The sequence below is a fragment of the Podarcis gaigeae genome (assembly GCF_964106915.1).
Source record: "Podarcis gaigeae genome assembly, chromosome: 13".
Taxonomy (NCBI): Eukaryota; Metazoa; Chordata; class Lepidosauria; order Squamata; family Lacertidae; genus Podarcis; species Podarcis gaigeae.
This window is the reverse complement of record NC_139689.1, coordinates 8,340,472-8,360,822: the sequence shown is the minus strand read 5'-3', so window position 1 is coordinate 8,360,822 and position 20,351 is coordinate 8,340,472. Positions and strand designations below refer to the sequence as shown.

Genomic DNA, 20,351 nt, shown 5'->3' with positions numbered 1-20,351 from the left:
CAAACCATACAAATGAGGTCAAAGTTAAGAAAAGGAAAGTGGGGGAAAGATGGTTAGCAATGTACTTAAAAAACAAAACCATGCATTTGATATTCTCTTCACACACACCCTCCTTTAACCTTCCAGATGGCAACCCCTCTGCTCCACATATCTACATCCTTCCTCCTCCTTCGGATCAGCTGGCTCTGCAGGAAACAGCCACCGTCACTTGTTTGATGAAAGATTTCTCCCCTCCTGAGTTCTTTGTCAAATGGCTGCGGAATGATGAGCCTGTGGATGCTTCCAAATACTTTACCAGCACAGCCACCCAGGAGTCCAAGGCACCCAAGCGGTATTATGCCTATAGCATGCTGAACATCAACGCAGAAGAGTGGAATTCTGGAACTACTTACACTTGCATGGTGGGGCATGAGATGTTGCCCCTCCAGACGTCTCAGAAGACCATAGACAAGAATACGGGTAAACCAACCGTTGTCAACGTCTCCCTCGTGCTCTCCGACACCGCCAGCACTTGCCAATAGCCATTCTTGTCAAGCCTTCTGCATATCTTTCACATCTCCCTAATTCTACCAGCATCTATTTTCCTTGTGTCTCCATTTGTTTAATTATTGGCCTTTCTTGTGGGGGGAAAGAGGGGTGATGTGCCCTAAATGATGTAGAATTAACTGGCCACATCTTTCTGAAATAAAACAATAGTTTGAAATAAAGAAAGTTTAATACAAGGAGACAAATCTGGATTATTGTTGGAAATTCCGATAAAAGGATAAAAAAAAATAATTTTCAGGATACAAGCATTATGATGGGATATAAAGCTTCCACTCTCAGCATTTTCTCAGCTATGATCTGGAATTTTCAAGGGATGATAAAAGCATTAGACATTAGACACCCAGCCTTCCCTTGTGTATTGCATTGCAAGTATCAGATTTTTCAACCTCACCATACCTTCCCTTGCTAGCTCTTTGGCTTCCATTTATGTTCACCACAGCACACATTTAACAAGTTCCAAATGCACAATATGATAATGGTGGCATTGATGCCATCAGAGAAGTTTCCCATGTGTCAGTGAATTCCATTTTTGTGGTTTCTTTGCCAAAGCTAGAGTATATATCTAAAAAAAGGATCATCACTTTGTCCGTGATCATCTAAAACTTGAAAAATGTAGCATTGCAATTTCCAAAATCACTTTGTCCATTGTGATGAAAAGATCTAGAGCTTCATTAACATAGGAAGTAATCTAAACCTCTACTAGTACAAAGTAAAGAAAAATGTGGTGGTTGCATTTGTTATGGCTGACAATGGCTACTACCCACAATGGTTGTGCTCCACCTCTGCTGTTGGAGGCAATATGTCTCTGAATACCAGTTGCACACCAATACTCTTTAATTCTCTCCCAATGCACAGCAAGAGAGACACATAGGACAAAACTAAGCCAGTTGTTTCATTTCAGTTTGACAAAAGTGCAGGCATTGTCCTTCCCACTCAGAATGGTGGATGTAGACAGCAGAGGAGTAACTGAGCAGCATCTCAGTCCACAGCAGAATGTGGAGGCTATGGAGAACACCTTGATAACTTCAGTCATTGTTTCTTGGTAATGATTTGCAGCCCAATGCAATTTCTTTTGGGAACAGCAAGCAGATGGGTTCTATTGATGCTCAGCTTCCTTTCATATTTGGAGACAGCTTAAATTGGATAATTAGTGCTCCTAGAGTGGGAACTGCCTTCTCCTGTGGCATTTGACTTGAGTAATTTGTTCTACTGACACCTTACTGGGCTAAACCCACCATCTACCTCTGTTAAACAAAGGTTTAGATTGTGCACTTGTATTGCTGAGGATAAAATCTGAAAGGAATCTACAGGGGGTAGGTAAGGCTAGTAACTGCACTCATGTTCACAAGATACAGCACACCAGTATAACAGAATGAGCTGAGTTCTGAATTTATAAATGTAAGTTCAACCTTCGCCTCAGTCACAAAGAATACTGTGGTTTTGGGCAAGCTACTTTATCCCTCATTCCATCTCACCTGCACTACTAGCAACAGTTGAGATACTCATTGGAAGGCAATTGGTAGGTTCATAAGGGTTGCACAGAATGCTAAAGCATTCAATCATTTCGGAAGGTGGAGAGCTTTACTCTGCGGCAGACCATTGGTTGGAAAATTCCAAATGAAACCCATGTGTGATTCATCAGATAAACTCTCAAAAATGCACCTCAAGGCTGAGACATCTCTTCCCTCTGAAGAGTGCATTTTAATATTACTGTCTACTCACGCATCCTAAACACTGTAAAAAAAAATTTTTTAACCAAAAACAGTATGATAGGCTCTGCTTGCAACTTATAATACAGTACAATATCAAATGCTGTCATGGACAACACAAAAATTATTCAGGCCGGGTGGTCAGTTATTGCAAGACTACTGAGGGCTCTATGTGGTTTAGAGAGCATCATTTGGAGCAAGGGCTCCTTGACACCTTTCAGCAAGCAACCTGTGCCATGCAGAACTCCTAAAAGTGCTATAGTTCCCTCAACATGAGCTCAGCTCATGTTGGATATAGGCCAAATCCGCACCATGTTGCTAGCACAACCAAAGGCAGAGATACTAAAGCGTTTGCAACATCTGTGATTTTGCCCTTTGGTGCAGCATGTCACCATTCCATCCCTTTGCTAAATCAACTCCTCTTTCCCCTGCCTATCCCCGACACCACATGCTACTTGGCGTTGTCAAGATTGGATTGTGCCCAGTCTAAAGATGGAATTGTCTTGTTTCTCAGTGTGCCTCTTTCACATTCCTTTCCCAGTTTCCCCCGCAAAAGTAACCTACTTTTCTCTCCTGTGTAACTTCGCTACACTGAGACGTCCCCATCTTTCTAAACTCCAGAAGAATCTGACCTGCATGTATTGTCCAAAGCTTACCTAGATGGGTTCATAGATGCTGACGACGATGAAGAGCTTGAAAGCCTGTCATCGATCCTTTCCACTTTCATCATTTTCTTCCTCGTGAGCCTTTTCTACAGTGTCACCGTGACTGTCATCAAGGTAAAATGCAAGAGGGGGTTCTGAAGCAAGAAGCCTTTGATCATGCTTTGCAACTGAGGATTAATAGTAACTCACTTATAGCTGGTAGGGTAAGAAACTACAATGGTTTTCAAGGGGGTGAGACCAAGCTAAGGTTCAAGAAAATATGATTCAGTGGTACCTCGGTTTAAGAACAATCCTGTTTATGAACGATTCAGTTTACAAACTCCACAAAACTGGAAGTAGTGTTCCAGTTTGCGAACTTTACCTCGGTCTACAAACGGAAACCAGTGAAAGGTCACCGGCGGTGGGAGGCCTCATTAGGGAAAGCACGCCTCGGTTTAAGAACAGATTTGATTTAAGAACGGACTTCCGGAACAGATTAAGTTTGTAAACTAAGGAACCACTGTATTTTGCAAAGTTTTAGGGTTATATAAGTCAAAGGACTATTATTCTTAGACAAGTCATGTGTGTATATCATGTAAACATAGGACTATTTTTCAGAAATGTAGATTAAACTCTCCCCCTCACTGTGTGGATATTTTATTTCAGCAATTTCATATAGACCCTCTGCAGATCTAACCATCTAACTGTGAGTGACGTAGATGAGCCCTGCCAGTTCTGATTGCCTAATAAAAATATCTCCCCATGCTATTAGAATAGAGTTTTATTGCATCACTAAATGGCAGTGATGAATGGGACAGCAAGTTGTGAAAGAGTGGAGGGCTGTACGGCTTTATTTTTGTCCAGGCAAACATTAATTATGGTTGTTTTCCAATTCCAGGTGAAATAACAAAGTGAAGGGTCATCTGAAGATGGGCAATAAGTTGCCTAACATAAAGGACTGTATATTCTTTCAGTTTCTTTCATCAGCAGCATAATCAAGGACTTAATATTTCTCCTTTTGCTTTTGGAGAAAGGTTGACTGGACAGATGACATTTCTGTCTTGCTTTGTCTCATCATGTATCTGGGAGCAAGTCCTATCAAACTAAACGGGACTAACATATGACAAGACATGCATGGCCTTTTGCTGCCAGTGTTCCATTTGAACTGGACCTATTGGACTGGTTGTTTATCCTTCAAACATGTATGCTATAATTTTGCCTTCCTTCAGTGTGTGTGTGTGTGTGTGTGTGTGTTGTATTCAACTAAGTACTGCTTAAAGTAGACCTCATGAAATTAATTAAACTCAATTATCCCTTTTACCTCCAATGGGTCTACTCTGATTTAGGACTAGCATTGCATACCGCCCATCACTGTGACTCAGTCATGGTCAAATTTCATTTTAGCTATTGTTGCCTACCTAGTCTAAACCCAAAAAGAGGATATTGCAATTTCAACTCCGAATGCAGTAGACAGAGTATTGTACCACATATATCAAATAGAATGTTTGCCTTTATCCTGTTGTACATTAAGCTTACATTTCACATGAATTGTTATTCTAACTAATTTTCTAGTTTTAAGTGCATCCAAAGGCAAGAAAGGGTTCAGTTTATTCAAGAAACACCCTTTTTATAACTAAAATGCATTACACCACAGGTGAACATGGGTAGCTGACAGATGCCAGATACCTTTGTTGTTGTTAGAAAAGGTTAAGAGCGGATGCCATGCTTCTATAAAGTCATCTGAATCTTAAGGAATGTTTAATACTTTAACATACTTAGCTAGTTTCTCCATCAGTGCTACTATCCGCATGTTCTGTCTCCACAGAGTTGAAGGTTTTTCCATTTCTGCACAAATATGCTGCCAATCCACCACAATAAGGAATGTAATTAGTTCTTTGTGTTGTAGGTCTTTCTCAATGCTCAATAAAGGTGCTTATTAAAGCCAACGGTGGTGTGCAATGCACAGTCTGTTGTGTTATGAGATTTATTTCTTTGAAAATATTCATCCAGAATGGTTGGTGTTTGCTACATGTCAACCACTTATCATATAAAGTCAGGGACTGATGGAGTGTACTGACTCCATCACAGGGGAGAGGAAACTGGGTCCATGTGACTGCCCTTTTGTGGAGTTAAATACCATCAAGGCAGAATTTTGAGTGTGTTTTCTCTGATATTACTGGAGATGGACCTTAGTGATGTTTTTGGCCCACGTATTACACCCATCTGCTTTCTCCATCTCTATTCACAAATCCAACTCCCAAACTTGCTTTGTTGAATCAATAAGACCTAATTAGAGATCACTGAGTATTTTGCAGATAACATCTTTTCTGGAGTCAGATTCGTGTTGAGAATCAAATTTCCCAATGTTGCTAAAGACATGGTTGCTTGTGGACTAATTGTTGGGTTCAAGATGAAGTGAAGTCCCTGTTACAAGTGCAGCCATTGTTAGAATTCCTGTTCCATGATTGCAGTCATGGGATTGTTGTCTTTCACATGATGGTGTATGTTTTGACTCCACAAAGTGGGAAGTGACGGAGACAGGATGTTTGTGTTACTGTGTTCTGTGAAGTGGGACTATTGTCCTTTGTTTTTTCTTTGCTGTCTGATACTAAAGAGAGAGGGAGCTATGTTGCAGTGCTCCGTGTGTGTTTATATGCAAATAAAGTAGCCAAAATGCTGAGTTGCTGAGGTCTGTTATGCAAGCTGCGAAGACTCTGCGGATCCCTAAGTGTGTTGGTGTCTGTTGGCATTGGTCGCTGTGATGTTCGGGCTGAAGAAAGCTAATGAAGCTCCCGAACGATCGACCAAGAGGGAGAGAACATGCCAGCTGGGCATGTGTCTCTGCCAGTGTCCTACTCGATTGTAGGACAAGCTCCTGACAGCCATCACATCTTTCTGTTCCCTAATTCATGTATAACTTATTCGCCTATCAGGTGCATGCCCCCATCATTAAAAAAAAACCACCTCCCAGCCTGTACAACCCTGCATGTTTCCAAACATTATATATTAAACCTCCCTCCTCGGAGTGGAACAGAGGTTGTAGTATGAATGGGCTCAGAGAGGAGATTGGAGGTGCTAGATGCAAATACCTTTTATGCCATACATAGTACTAGTACTGTAGAGTTGGAAGGGACCCTAAGGATCATCTAGTCCAACCCCCTGCAATGCAGGAATATGCAGCTGCCCCTTGCGGGGATTGAACCTGCAACCTTGGTGTTATCAGCACCATGCTCTAACCAACTGAGCTATCCAGGCTGACACAGGAGTTGGCTGTAACAAATGAGTTGAAGATGGACTTCAGAACATTTTTGTGTACAATGGTGTACGACTGAGGATCTCAGTCTCAAATGTCTCCCTAAATATACAAATTGGATGAACAGCTTTTGCCACTTTTTGAACAAGTCTGGGGATAGATAAATGAAGATAAATGGAGAAACAAAAATAAAAACCTTGGGACAACCATTAATTTCAATGTGGAATATGGCCAGTCCATGATAGATCTGTCTGCTTCCAAGTCTTTAAGTCTTTTCTAACATCTTTCAATAGTAGATTATACTTTAGCTTTTGAAAGTTAGGACGCATCCACACTCCTGCTTGTGCCATGCCTAGAAAACACATATTTGAGCTGTTTTCCCCTTGTGCCACTCCTTTTCAATGGCAATCCAGGAGGAACCCAATTCAGGGCCAGACTATATGCTATTACATTATCACATATTCCAGCTAATCAAAAGCACCTGAAGAGAGTGAAAAGGTGGGTCATAACTGGGTGGCCTTGGGAGAGTCACAAAGGCCAGACAGAGGCCTAGATAACCACATTCACTCCCACTAGCAGCAGCCATTACTCATTCCTGATTTACCTGGTGAGGAGCAATCCAGATTTACCATTTCTACACAGGTGGCAAATTTTATCCACACCTGTTATTCCCCCCCCCAAAAAAAAAGGTTTGGCATGGAGAAAACATGTACCTGTTGTGTAGTTCGATGACCACATAGACAATGTTGCCTGTCTCTGTGTACATAGCATACTCTGCAACATGTCTTAGATGAAAATAGGGACGTTTTCATCTGAGGAATGCTGGAGGGTATGTCACACAGAGTAATTTTTAGGGGTTAGTGACAGAACTAAGACTCTCTTCCTCCTTCCCCTGCCTCAGGAGGGCACAGATTTCCGGCCTCCACTATGCCAGCCCATCACTTTGAAAGTGCCAGTTCCATTGCTCTTTTCCTGCCCCATCGCCACATGCATTCGTGAAAACTGCAAACTAAAATTGTATTTTTCCTCCAATGGATTAGTGTGGAGCATAATTCAACAGCTCCCATTAACACTGATTATGCTTGGACAGGAAATGTCACCACAAATGGTACTTCAAGGAAACATCGAATTAACATATCAAATCAAATCCAATAAAAATAAAAAAACTAAAATAAAAAAGGTCCAATTGTCTTCCAAATTGTAATAATTTTGTTTTGACTTCCCACGGTCTGAATTTCAAAGCGCATTTGTCAGGGGTTCAGAAGGAGAGACACAGGAGGGGGAGCAAATGGAGAGTGAGGAGGAGGAGTACGAGGGGGGCGCAGGCAGTGACAGTGGCCAGAGTTATTCCACAAGCCTCTCTAGCGAATCGGAGGACTCACAGAAGGGAGCGCCGGTGGCCAGAGCAAGGGAGATTCCAAGGGAGAAACCTCAAGAGGGAGGGGCCAGCGGGGAGTCCCTGAACAGCAGCTGGAGATCAGGGCCAGCGTCTCCACCAGAGCGCAGTGGGGAGGGGGAGTCCCAGGAGTCGGGACCAGTGTCCTCACCACCAGAGGGAGGAGAGGAGTCAGGTTTGGCTACACCCACATCAGGAAGCGGGGAAACGGTCAGAAGGAAAGTCACCGGCTGGGCGCGCGCGCCAAGTTCAAATGTACAGGAGCGCGGCACAGCGGGGAGCCCGGGAAGGGAGCCAGGTCCTAAAGCCCGCCAGAGGGAGGGGCAAGACTCAGGAGGCTCCGCGTCAGAGGAGTCCAGGAAGGAGGGAACCCCAGAGGGCAGAAGGACCCAACGCAGGAAAGAGCAGCGCAAGAGGTGGAGCCGGGCTAGAATCTTAAACTGGTGTGGGTGGAGCAGTGAGTCAGAGGGGACTTAGCCGGTCTAGCGTTAAGACGTGGGCCTGCGCGCCCAGAGCTTGGAAATGGAAACTAAACTTCAATAAAGACTTTTGTATATAATATCCACTGGGCGTTGGTCCTCTGTGAGCTGGGACCTAGCGGCAGTCCTGACAGTAAGTCCCCTCTCCATTTTCACCAATTTTGCAACCTCGTGGAGTGCGGGAAAGCAGCGAGGGGTGAAGATTGGTGCTTCGCGAGCTCACGAAAAACAGGGAAATGACTACCGAAGAGAGGATAGCGAGTTTGCAAAACGCAGTGACGCAGTTGACTGCAGAAATTGCGGCTTCCAGAAAGAAAGAACAGGAAGCAGCTGCTGCCTGCCAGGATCTGCGAACCAGGTTAGAAGTGCTAAGTACACAGAGGCTACCCGCCACCAGACCAGAAGGGATTGGGCTGGGAAACAGAGGAGGGAGCCTGGTATCTCACTTCAATGGGGACCTGCAGGAGTATCCTAACTTCAGAGCAGATGTGATTTATGCATTGCAGCTGCTTGACAAAGACTTTAAAAATGAGGGAGAGAAAGTGGGATTTATTATTTCGCATTTGCGGAGGGAGGCAAAATCGTGGCTGCGCAATCTATGGAGAGACAAGGATCCAGCCCTCCAAAATGCGGCTGCCTTCATTAAAGTGATGGATGCGTGTTTTTTATCTGAGATTGATGTGGATATCGCTAGGAGGGAGATTCACGGACTAAGACAAGGTAAAGCCACTGTGAGGCAATATCATTCACGTTTTTTCGGATTGGTGAATGTACTAGCCTGGGAGAAAGAATCGCCTGCCGTCAGAGACCTGTTCTGGGAGGGGTTGAGCGGAGCTGTGAAAGACGAGATCGCAAGGGGGGGAAGACCCCAAACCACCAAGGAAGTGGTGGAACGGGCACTCTCCATTGGGGTTCGGTTGGAAGGACGCCCTTGGGGCAGGGAGGAAGGGCATTTGGGACGCACGCCAGCGAGAGGACTGCCTCCCTTCCCCAAGGAGGCGGCGCGCGCTCGATCCATGCCTCCGCTGGGAGGGGGAGAGGAGCCGATGGAGATAGGTGGTGCTAAGGCTCACTCCACAGTCGGAGCCCTAACTCCGGGAGCAGTCAAGATGAAGCCTCCTAGAGGAACCAGGAAGTGCTACATCTGCGACAGTGCTCAGCATATGGCAAAAGAGTGTCCCCAGCGGTTTCACAAGCATACTGCAGCCGCAGCGACAGTAACAGACGCAATTCAGCAGAGGGAGTCGCAGCAGGAAAACTCCACTGTCTGGCTGGAGATGGCGTCTCTGGGGACCAGCCAGACAAGTCAGTGAAGCAATCCCCAGGGATCTTACAGCCCACCGACCCCCTCCCACCCAAACCAGTAGTGCAGCTCACCGCATCCCTTCAGCTCCCCAATGGGCTACTTGTGGAAATTCCCATCACCGTCGACTCGGGGAGCAATGCAGATTTTATAGACATGCAGTTCCTCCAGCAACATGGCATAGCCCTTCTGCCAGCGGCGGTACCTCTGAAAGTCGTCACAGTGGACGGCAGGGAGCTACTGGGAGGGCAAGTGCTACAGCAGACGCCGCCAATGGTGATGCGCATTGGAAACCACCGTGAGGTCATCAGCTTCAACGTCACCCGCCTGTCAGACACGCCCATAGTGTTGGGAATGAGTTGGCTGGATAGGCACAGCCCGGCATTAGCTTGGTACCAGCGGCAACTGACCTTCGGCTCCTCTTACTGCGCAGAACACTGCATCCTGGCGGACTTGGAAGATGAGGGGCACGAGGATGGACCACAGCTGAACTTGGGCATGTTGCAAGCGGTGCCTAACAAATACAAGGAGTTTTTGGAGGTCTTCTGCGAGAAAGAGGCGGATAAGCTGCCACCCCACAGACCCTACGACTGCAAGATCGACCTCCTGCCCGGGGCGACGCTCCCGACGGGGAAACTGTACTCCATGTCTGAGGATGAATTGCAAGAGCTCAGGGAGTTCATAGATCACAACCTGAAGCGGGGATTCATCCGGGAGTCCAAGGCGGCAGGAGGCAGTCCCGTGTTCTTTGTAAAGAAGCGGGACACGCCCCAAAAGAGGCTGGTCGTTGATTTCCGCTTCTTGAACCTCAAGACCAAGCCCTCAGCATTCCCTATGCCCAAGATCGATGACCTGCTGGCGACGGTGAGGAAGGGTCGCATCTTTACCAAGTTGGATCTGCGCAGAGCGTACAATCTCATTCGCGTACGGGAAGGCGACGAGTGGAAAACAACCATGTTTACGCCGCTGGGCACTTATGAATACAGAGTTATGCCTTTTGGATTAAAAAATGGTTCCCACTGCTTTCAAGCCTTCATGCATCATGTCTTGGCGGGTCTCCTCTACAAGAAGTGCGTCTGCTTCCTGGATGACATCCTAATCTTCTCGGAATCGCCGGAGGCTCACGAGAGAGATGTTAGGGAAGTTCTGCAGAGGCTGCGGGAGCACAGGCTGTACGCCAAGCTGGAGAAGTGCCAGTTCGACAAGACGGAGGTGGATTTCTTGGGCTACAAACTGTCCGACAAGGGACTGGCTATGGACGGTGCCAAGGTACGTGCAGTACTGGATTGGAAGAGCCCACGCAATAGGAAGGAAGTACAGAGGTTTGTCGGTTTTGCCAACTTTTATCGCAAGTTCATCAAGGGTTTCGCCATGCAGACAGCGGCCATCACCGACACCCTCAGTTCCAAGAAGAAGAGGTTCATCTGGACGGAGCAGGCAGAGCAGTCCTTTCAGAAGCTCAAGCAGCTCTTCGCTTCCGAAGAGAACCTACTGCACGTAAATCCAGCAGGCCCATGAGAGTGGAGACGGACGCCTCAGACAGGGCCGTGGGAGCCGTTCTGTTGCAGCAAGACCACCAGGGGGACTGGAGGCCGTGCGCTTTCTACTCCAGAAAACTCAGCAAAGCGGAGCAGAACTACACCATTTGGGACAGGGAGTTGCTGGCCATACATGCAGCCTTCAAGGCGTGGCGGCACTTCCTCGTCAGAGCCAAGCACACGGTGCAGGTCCGCACAGACCATAAGAACTTGGAGTACTGGCGCACGGCGAGGTTCCTGAACCAGCGACACATCCGCTGGGCGGAGTTCTTTGCAGATTTCGACTTCAGAATTGAGTACATCCCAGGAAACAGCAACGTCTTGGCGGACGCGCTGTCCAGAAAACCGCAGTATCTGGAGGCAGAGGCACCGGCGGCGGCCAAGCACATTTTCACACCACAGGCGTGGGCATGCGCGTCAGCCATGGTGGACCTGGACGCGGTGCGCCGCGCGCTGCAAACGGACTCGTTCGCCCGAGCCAAGATGGAGGAGGTGTGCAGTGGCAAGGCGAGGGGCGACGAATTCCAAGTGCGAGACGGCCTGCTCCTACGCAAGGGAGTCCTCTACGTACCAGGAGAAAGCCTCCGCGCGAAGGTCCTGCAACAGCTGCACGACGCGCCCAGCGCGGGGCACTTCGGCAAGGAGAAGACGGTGGACTTAGTAGCCAGAGACTTTTGGTGGCCTAAGATGCGGGGGGATGTCGCGGACTATGTCAATAGGTGCGACACCTGCCAAAGGGCTAAGCCTGTGCACCAGCCGCCGGCGGGCCTGTTGGAACCGCTACAGACACCGTTCGTACCGTGGGAGAGGGTAGCCCTGGACTTTGTCACAGATCTACCCAGCTCAAGGGGCAAGACGGCAGTGCTCGTGGTAGTGGACCTGTTCACCAAGATGGCCCACTTCATTCCGTGCGCGAAGGTGGCCACGGCCGAGCAGACCGCTAAGATGTTCATAGACCACGTGTTCAAGGTGCACGGCCTACCACGGTCTATTTTGTCCGACCGGGGGCGCCGGTTCATCTCCAACTTCTGGCAAAAGCTGATGGGATTCCTGAACGTCAAGGTCAGCCTGGCGTCGGCGAGACACCCGCAAACTAACGGGCAGGCGGAAAGGGTCAACGCCATCATGCAGCAGTACCTGAGATGCTACGCGAACCAGCAGCCATCGACCTGGGTGGACTATCTACCGTTGGCCGAGTTTGCCTACAACAACACGAAGCACGGGTCCACAGGGGTGACCCCATTTTTTGCCAACTACGGGAGGCATCCCAGAACCTTCCCGGGTCTGGACACAGTGCGGGAGGGGGAGCCACAGGGAGCAGAGGAAGTGGCAGCGGAGTTGCAGGAGATCCACGAGCAGCTCAGGAGGCAGTTAGAGTTGGCAAAACAGGCTTACAAAGTGCAGGCAGATCGACACAGGAGGGTTGGGGAGGACATCCAGGTGGGAGACTGGGTCTGGTTGGCAGCACAAGCAGTTCCAGCCAGATCGTTAGCCAAGAAGAAACTAGGGCACAAGCAGCTAGGGCCTTACCAAGTAGAGGCGCAGATCAACCCAGTGGCCTTCCGGTTGACACTCCCGGAGGGTTCCAGAATGCACCCGGTCTTTCATAGATCAGTGCTCACGCCCTACAGAGAGCCCCACAGGTTTCAAGCACCGGGGAAGGCGCCAGACCCGCTCAGAGAAGCGCCCAAAAAAGGGGGGTCGCCGAAAGGGGAGCCACTTAATGAAGCCACTGAGATTTTAGACTCAAGGTGGGGGGAGGACGGGATTGAATATCTTCTCGCCACGGAGGACACCCCGGCCAGCGCCAACAGGTGGGTGCCGGATTACGCAGTGGAAGAGCAGTTGCTCAAGGAAGAATTCCACACACTTTTCCCGCACAAGCCTATGCCGACGGGCTTTTTCGAGGATTGTTTGTTCACACCCACACTCTCGGCCAGCACTTTCCGGGGTTTCTCGTCAGCTGAGGACTCGGCTCCGGGAGGCAGCTCTCCGGAGGGATCACTTTCAGGTTTTGGCACGGGGGGATCTTATTGGTGGGAGGACCAACCCGAAGTGGGCTGGCGCAGAGACATGCCGAAGGGGCCCTGGGAGGTGGACCCCCATCAAACAACAGGGGGAGGAGGGCTCTTGGGTGATTTGGGGTCGAGCGCAGATTTCGAGCACACCGCGCAGGAGATGGAAGCGGAGGAGGTCGTCGTCGACGAGCCCATGGGGGACTTCCCGGACTTACCTCGATGGTTGCAAGCCTCAGGGGACGAGCTCTATCCTGGACTCACCCCTACAACAATGGAGCACCCGGAACCCGCACCGGAAGAGGGGGAGGGGGGAAGGGGGGGCTTCGAGGGGGGGATGGATGTCAGGGGTTCAGAAGGAGAGACACAGGAGGGGGAGCAAATGGAGAGTGAGGAGGAGGAGTACGAGGGGGGCGCAGGCAGTGACAGTGGCCAGAGTTATTCCACAAGCCTCTCTAGCGAATCGGAGGACTCACAGAAGGGAGCGCCGGTGGCCAGAGCAAGGGAGATTCCAAGGGAGAAACCTCAAGAGGGAGGGGCCAGCGGGGAGTCCCTGAACAGCAGCTGGAGATCAGGGCCAGCGTCTCCACCAGAGCGCAGTGGGGAGGGGGAGTCCCAGGAGTCGGGACCAGTGTCCTCACCACCAGAGGGAGGAGAGGAGTCAGGTTTGGCTACACCCACATCAGGAAGCGGGGAAACGGTCAGAAGGAAAGTCACCGGCTGGGCGCGCGCGCCAAGTTCAAATGTACAGGAGCGCGGCACAGCGGGGAGCCCGGGAAGGGAGCCAGGTCCTAAAGCCCGCCAGAGGGAGGGGCAAGACTCAGGAGGCTCCGCGTCAGAGGAGTCCAGGAAGGAGGGAACCCCAGAGGGCAGAAGGACCCAACGCAGGAAAGAGCAGCGCAAGAGGTGGAGCCGGGCTAGAATCTTAAACTGGTGTGGGTGGAGCAGTGAGTCAGAGGGGACTTAGCCGGTCTAGCGTTAAGACGTGGGCCTGCGCGCCCAGAGCTTGGAAATGGAAACTAAACTTCAATAAAGACTTTTGTATATAATATCCACTGGGCGTTGGTCCTCTGTGAGCTGGGACCTAGCGGCAGTCCTGACAGCATTCAACATCAGAGTCCTGCCTCTCATCATCCTCAATGTTATTCATAATTCCATGTCCGATTTTCCCCCTCCACATTTTGACTCTGGTTCTACGATCCTCATTCATGTCAGAAAGCAGATACTTTTTTTTCCTATGGAGTGCAGATTTGTCCGTATATTGTACTCCTTCAGCTGTTTTTTTTCATTGTACCGCTTCATTTAATTGCATTCAATTTCAAAGTTCTGTCCAGCTCTTTGAGAGTTGTTATTTTGGCAGCTCCCAGATCGTTAATCCTTCCCGTCCAGGTGTTATCAAAGAAACAGAGAGAAATTTCCTTCTGTAACCTCCTTGTTGATTTATTCTTGAACAGACTGTTTGCAATGTAACCATATATCAGACAGTTAACAATTGGCCTTTGGAATCCTCCCAATCCCCCCTCCGGGCCTAAAGGGGGGCTGCCAGACATCCATTTAGCCCTCTCTCTCGCTCATAATAATAATAAAAAACCATCTTTTTGCAAACAGCTGTATATGTAATATTGTTTCTAGTCTTTATAACCAACCATCAATTAGCTCCTGTTTCTCTTAGTCAGGTAAGTATTTCAGATATTCCATAAATAATTGGCGGGTAGAAGCCATTTTGTCCTTTGTTCTTTGTTCTCGTCTTTAACAGACATTTCCGGTCTTAGAAGAAAAGCGGCTGCAAACAGATATATGAAAGTCCATCTGTGCTCACTTTTTGAAGAGCAATTTAAGTTCTTAATGAGTCTTGGCATGCATTACGGATTGTTGATGTTAGGGAGATAAGGATGTTTTTTACATACCAAGCCCCTCCACATTCCAAACGTCATGATGAAGTTCGATCTTTGAAGTTCGATCTTTTGCACCAGAGACTGTACATACTGCAGGTTTTTCCCCAGCTTCGTCAATTCAGAGTGTGTCTGTTTGTTTTCCAAATCTTTATATTTTCCCAAACAGATGCGTCCAGCTATGGGGTGGCGTCACAGGAGTGTCAGCCGTCCCTTGCTTCATGACCCAGTGCCCCTGCTGTGTGGCACATCAGCAATCTGGGGCAGACCGCGGGTCGTCAAGACAGTCCTCCCCTGCCCTGGGGAGGCTGCCAGGGCTAATTACCCCCATATCAGCCCTGAATTATCGGAACGGCTGAGGTCTGATCGTGTGGGATCTGCCATTTTCCACCGCCGGAAACAGGAAGTCTTTGATGGCACCCAAAATCAACTCCCTCCACACGAGGAGTAACTTTTTAAAAACTCCTCACAATGGTACAGGAGGTGATGTGCATCAAAGAGTTTGCTCAGTTGGAAGTGATTTCTTTGTGTGAGCATCTTGACGCCAAAGCAACCTGGGGAAAATTGCACCCTCCCAGTTCCATGACATGAAAATTGGAAAGTGTTTGGCGGCACTGAAAAGTGATATGGAATTAGATAATAAAAATAAATTCAAGGCCTCTGGGAGTGAGGCCTAGTCCTGCCTGAGGTATCTGCTTTCAGTGTTTTTAATGCTCTGGAATAGTAGGTTTCTTTATCACATATACTTTGCTTATACAACCCTTTTCAGCAAGTGATAAATCAGGATTTTATTCATTTCTTAAATAAATAATGTTAGAGGGTAGGGTGTGTGAACATGGAGGGAGGCTGTTTTGCCAGATTTTCCCACCAACCAAATTTCTGAAGTTTGAAAACAAGCAAACAAGGCGAGACAAACTATAATAGGGAAAGAGGAAGTTCTCTTTGAGCCAACCTTCATGTGGGCATCTTGGGATTCCAATTATAGCCCGTACCCCAGACATCACTCAACCACAACAATGCACTGCATCTGTTTTAAAACCATCATGTTAGTACCAAGGGCATCACAAGCTACAATTTTCTTTTGGGGGGCAGTTTCTGTGAACATTAGGGAAAACTCTGAAGACTTCATAGAGCAGAGATGACTTTCCCAAAGAAACAGACCGTGGTGACTTGAACCTGGCTGCCTCAACCATTTCATGGCAGCCTTTGATGGGTTAAGTCAAAGGGAACTTTTTTGTAATACAGTGGTACCTCGGGTTAAGAACTTAATTCGTTCTGGAGGTCTGTTCTTAACCTGAAACTTTTCTTAACCTGAAGCACCACTTTAGCTAATGGGGCCTCCTGCTGCCGCTGCGCCGCCAGAGCATGATTTCTGTTCTCATCCTGAAGCAAATTTCTTAACCCAAGGTAATATTCTGGGTTAGCGGAGTCTGTAACCTGAAGCGTATGTAACCTGAAGCGTATGTAACCTGAAGCCGGTCGGCACCAGCGTTGATGGCGGTCCTTGCTTCGAGCTCCGAAGCAGGACTGCTCCACGAGTTCGGGTCTGACCCGCTACGGCGAGCGGGGGACCCCTAAAATCACAGGCGCAGAAGCCTGTGAGCAAGGAGATTCGGCGGGCACCTTTGCGCCCCCCGGTACTGTGAAAGAGCCTTTTTAAAGGCTCCGGAGCGGCACCGGGTGTGAGCGCGGTGCTGAGAATCGCTACCCAGCCCGTGGAGTGAAGCCGCGTCGCCATCAACGGAGAGCGCCGATTCCTTCCTGAAACTAAAGATTGACAACATCACCCGTGAGTAAGAACAAGAGAATAAGATTAACGGGACACTAAAAATTTTGACATTCGGCTGAAAACGGGAAAGGCATAAATTAAGGAAGTCTGCCTTCCCGAACTGCATGACTAACAAAGCAACGAAAAAGCAAGCTGTATTTAAAAGGGAAACTTTTCTTTAATCCAGCAAACCTGACATCGAACGTAGACCTCCCCCCATCCGGCAGGAGAAGGGGGGAAGATAATTGGGACATTGTTTAACCTGCATTAAATAATTGGGACGGGAAATCTTTCACTGTCAAATCCTCTGATTCGGGCTGCCTGAATAAGGCACCGGGAAAGCGATCTGTCAGACGGATCTTGGATACAAAGTGGGACTTTATTTGTAACAAAATTACGGGACTTTAGTGGATTTATACTGTTGAATTTTGAACTGAAACAAAGTAAGGATTTACAATTGGACTTTTGAACTTTTTCATCGCTCTACACTTTCTTGTTTCTTTGTGGCTTATTCCTATTTGGATACAATTTGCTCCCTCTAGAGGGTTTCAAGGGAAACAGTTCCATTGAGGAAGAAGCAGTGGGATTTTCCACTTGTAAATCTTTCCTGTGAGAACGACCTTGGATATGAGCACCCCAGTGGATGAGATATCAACTAGATCAAAAACAAAGCAAGCACAAGCACAAAAGAAAAGGGGCTCTATGTCAGGAGCAGTACCAGCTGCACAGGAAAAAGTAACAACTGCATCAATGGATTCTATGACACAGGCACTGCTTAAGATAAATCAATCGCTGGAAGCATTGACAAAGCAGTCTACAGAAAATTCTAAAAAATTGACAGAACTGACAGCGAGATTGGACTTGAACACGGCAACTGTGACAACTAACACAGATTCTATAAATCGATTAATACAAGAAAGTTCAGAAACAAGAAAAATCGCTGAAAGTGCTAAAAGCACTGCAGAGGAGACAAGGGAAAAGTTTGTGCCAATTGCAAAAAAAGTGAATGAGCATGATGCAACTTTGGCCTTAATGGAACTGGAGAGGAAAGGGAAAAATCTGAAACTAAGATTGGTTCCTGAAAGTGAGGGGGACAACCTTGCGGAATTCCTTACAGAGAACTTTGAGGAATTTTGGCAAGACGAATTGGAGAAAGAGGAGGAGTTTGTGATAATTACAGCCTTCCGGTTGGGCAGGAGACAGGGCAAGAAACCAAGGGATTGCCTAATCACGTTGAGATCCAAGGAAGAAAGAGATAAAATACTGAATCTACACTATCAAAAGGCACTGGTGATCCAGAATTGTCAAATACAGATCTTCAAGGACATCCCTAAATACATTTTGGAGGTGAGAACCTTCTATAAAGATCTAGTTGACCTGCTGAAGGAAAATACCATCCCATTTAGGTGGGAGTTCCCACAAGGATTGTCCTTTAACTTCAAAGGTAAGAAGATAAAAATAAAAACAATTCAAGACAAAGAACAGTTTTTGGAGAGATATTTAGAAGACCTGCGGAAAGGAACGGTAGGAGAGAGAGAACCAACTGATATCGCAAACTTATCATTTGGACTTAACCCAATACCAACCGAGGAGGAACAAAAGCTTGGAGCAGTCGGTGGAAAAGGTACTCAGTAACAAGATGTCTCTGCAACTTCTGAGTTGGAATTGCAATGGTCTAAACCTTCCCCGAAAAAGAAATCAAGTTTTTCACATTTTAAAGAAAGAACAGTTAGATATAATATGTTTACAAGAAACCCATATTGCCAGGATACATAGGAAACTTTTGACAAATAAGAGATTGGGACAAGAATTTATATCATCAGACAAAGTCAAGAAAAGAGGTGTGGTGATCTACGTAAAAGAAAAACTGGTTCCAAAAATGATATTTAAAGATGAACAAGGAAGATACCTGGCAGTTGAAATTCAAATTCAAGGAGAAAAAGTTTTGATAGTAGGAGTATATGCACCAAATGAAGGGAAGGCCGAATTCTTTAAGAAGCTGCATGAGACATTAATGGACTTCCTGGACTATAAAATCTTAATGATGGGAGATATGAACGGAGTTGTCTCCACAAACATGGACAAAGCACAGAGACAAGTGATTTCTAAGGAAGGGAGACTACCAAAGACTTTTTTTGAAATGACTGAAACTATGGATTTGATTGACATCTGGAGAACAAGGAACCCTCTGGAGAGAGAGGGAACCTTCTTCTCTGAAGCAAAAATGACATGGACAAGAATTGACCAAATATGGGTTACTAGTAGCCTGGCGCCAAGAATAAAAAAAGTAGAAATCTGCCCAAAAACCTGCTCCGACCATAACGCCGTAAAGATGGAGATGAAACTAACAACAACTGGATCCTTTAGATGGAGAATGAACGACACCTTATTTAAAGATGAAGAGATTTACAAGAAGGCCCAAAAAGCAGTGAAAGACTATTTTGAGGTAAATTTGAGAACAGATGTGGAGAAAAGAACAATTTGGGACGCTAGCAAAGCCGTGATGCGAGGTTTTCTAATTCAACAGAATTCTATAAAGAGGAAAAAACAAAATGAGAGGAAAGAAAAAATCTTAGAAAAAATGAAAGAAGCAGAAAAGAAATTGAGGTCCAGACCAAAGTCTCAGGAGATTTTGAGAGAAATAAAGTATTATCAGACGCAATACATGGAACTGATGAACCAAGAAATAGAATGGAAAATAAAGCAGATGAGACAAAAGACATTTGAATCAGCAGACAAATGTGGGAAACTTCTGTCATGGCAATTGAAAAAAAGGCAGAAACTGAACACTGTGACAAGTCTAGAAATGGATGGAAAGACTATCCACAAACCTAATGAGATAAGTAATTGCTTTCAAAGCTTTTTTAGGAAACTGTATGCACAAGGGCCAGTTAATGAACAAGAAATAGAAGAATTTATTAGAAAATATGGTTTACCAAAAATTTAAGAACAAAGCAAAACGATTCTGAATGAAAAGATAACAGATCAGGAAATAGAGGGTGCCATTCAGAACATGCAATTAGGAAAATCTCCAGGACCAGACGGTTTGACTGCTAGATCTTACAAAGCGTTGAAGGAATGGTTAATACAACCATTGAAGGAAGTTTGTAATGAAATTATGGAGGGGAAAAAGGCACCTGAATCGTGGAAAGAGGCTTTCATCTCACTTATACCGAAAACAGAGACTGAAAAGAACCAGGTTAAAAACTACCGCCCTATATCTTTACTTAATGTGGATTATAAAATTTTTGCAGACATTTTGGCAAAAAGACTAAAAAAAGTGCTGATAGGGGAGATTCATAAAGATCAAGCTGGCTTTCTCCCAGGGAGACATATGTCAGACAATGTGAGGAACATTATAGACATTTTGGAGTTATTAGAAGTTGACATTAACCGAAAGGCGGTTTTGATTTTTGTGGATGCGGAGAAAGCCTTTGACAACATTTGTTGGAGTTTTATGATGAAGAATCTCCAAGGGATGGGGGTAGGCCAAGGTTTCGAAAACGGTATAGGTGCAATATATTCTAAACAAAAAGCAAAGCCAATAGTGAACAATGTGGTAACGGAAGAAATACCTATAGAAAAAGGTACACGACAGGGGTGCCCAATATCCCCTTTGCTTTTTATATCTGTCCTGGAGGTTTTGTTAAACATGATTAGAAAGGATCAGTTGGTTAAAGGAATACAGGTCGGAGCTAAACATTATAAATTAAGGGCATTTGCAGATGACTTAGTGTTAACGCTGCAACAGCCAGATACTAGTACCAAAAGAGCATTAGAACTAATTGAGATATTTGGTCAAGTAGCA

At 46.6% G+C, this 20,351-nt stretch overlaps 1 gene segment (V, D, J or C); it reads left to right on the top strand.

The window, feature by feature from the left end:
• Positions 1–20,351, top strand: part of LOC310828869 (Ig mu chain C region-like) — an 89,906-nt gene that overhangs the window by 57,575 nt on the left and 11,980 nt on the right. The window contains exon 5 of the C gene segment in view: positions 127–459.